At 41.7% G+C, this 1,786-nt stretch overlaps 1 pseudogene; it reads right to left on the bottom strand.

The window, feature by feature from the left end:
* Positions 1-1,451: 1,451 nt before the first annotated feature.
* Positions 1,452-1,570, bottom strand: LOC120622236 (uncharacterized; annotated as a pseudogene).
* Positions 1,571-1,786: the final 216 nt, after the last annotated feature.

The raw sequence follows: 1,786 nt of genomic DNA, 5'->3' as shown, positions 1-1,786 counted from the left end.
AGAGACTAAAAACAGCAAGGTACAGGAGAGAAAGATCCAGGCTGTGTTCCTCTCGCCTGATGTGAACAGAACGGAAGCTGGACTGCACGGCAGGAAAAGAAAGATTCGCTCCCTTTGCAAAGTTCTGTGAGCTCCTTCCAACTGCAAGATCAACATCAAAACACTGTCTCATAGCGAGTGGCTTCCACTCTGCCCATGACCTTCCTGTTTCTCTTCGCCACAGCCCCTCCTTCAGCAAGCCTCCTGACTCATCCACACGGCAGTTGACCCCTCACTCCAGGCTTCAGAAGCTGCAGCTCATCATGTCTCTGACTCCTCTCTGGGTCCTTGGACGGAGAGGTAGTTCTCCACTGGGCCCCGAAAGGCTAGGGCTGTAACTTCTCTTCCTGAAGCTTCTTCAGTATGAGGATGGATTGAAAACAGGCTTTAGAGTCAGAGAGATTGCTGTACCTCCTGACCTTCTCTGTCACCGGATGTGGGATAAAAGAAAGTTATGGCAACATTAGTTCTGTTGCTTTTCTGTACTATTTCGCAGTCCTCCCAGGCTTCCCAGAGTAATTCCGGTAATGGTAAACAGATATTAAACAGCCAGGAGACAGCACTGATTTGTAATTTTAAAATTACTTTAAACTCTTCTAATCCTAAGACAAATGTCTTTGGATCTGTCCCCATTTCATTTGGTGGTTTATAGGCACGTCCACAGAGCTATCGCAGGTTTGGTTCCAGACAGCCACAATAAAGCCAATGTCATAATAAAATGAGTCACACCAATATTTGCTTTTCTAGAGCATATAAAAGTTATGTTTGCACTATACTACAGTCTATTAAGGGTGCAATCGCATTATATCTAAAAGAAAACAATGTACATTCACAATTAAAAATGCTTTATTATTAAAAAAAAAATGCCAACTATCATCTGAGGCTTCAGCAAGTTGTCATCTTTTTGTGGTAGAGAATCCAGCCTCTAGATTGATGGCTACCGACTGATTGGGGTGGAGATTGCTGAAGGTTGGATGGCTGTGGCAATTTCTTAAAATAAAACAATGAAGTTTGCCACATCAATCGAATCTTTCGCAAATGATTTCTCTAGAGCATGAGATGCTGTTTGGTAGCATTTGATCCATAGTAGAATTTCTTTCAAAATTGGAATCAAGCCTTTCGAATCCTGGCACTGCTTTATAAACTCAGTTTACGTAATATTCTAAAACCTTTGCTGTCGTTTCGACAATCTTCACAGCATCTTCACCAGAGTAGATTCTGTCTCAAGAAATCACTTTCTTTGCTTATCCATTAGAAGCAATTTCTCATCTATCAAAGTTTTATCATGAGATTGCAACACTCTTAATTCTAGTTTTTTTCTTTTTTTTTTTTTTTAGGTGAGGCAACCCTTGGTTGACTTCACAGATTGCAAGGACCTTGCCAGCTTATAATCCCTTATTTTTCATTTTTTATGCCTACAGCACCTGGTCTTCCTAGGTGGTCTCCCATCCGAATACCAACCAGGCCCGACCCTGCTTAGCTTCCGAGATCAGACAGGATCGGGCTTGTTCAGGGTGGCGTGGCCGTAGACTAGTTTTCTTCTACATCCACCACTTCTGCAGTTACTTCATCCACTGAAGGCTTGAACCTCTCAAAGTCATTGATGAGGGTTAGAATCAACTTCTCCAAACTCCTGTTAATGCTGATATTTTGACCTCTTTCTATGAATCTCAAATGTTCTTAACGGCATCTAGAATGATGAATCATTTCCAGAAGTTTTTCAATTTACTTTGGCCAGATTTGTAAG

The sequence above is a fragment of the Pteropus medius genome, unplaced genomic scaffold (genome assembly GCF_902729225.1).
Source record: "Pteropus medius unplaced genomic scaffold, Ma_sr-lr_union100, whole genome shotgun sequence".
In the NCBI taxonomy this organism is placed as follows: domain Eukaryota; kingdom Metazoa; phylum Chordata; class Mammalia; order Chiroptera; family Pteropodidae; genus Pteropus; species Pteropus medius.
Note: the sequence above shows the minus strand (reverse complement) of the source record. Positions and strands in the feature narration are given on the sequence as shown.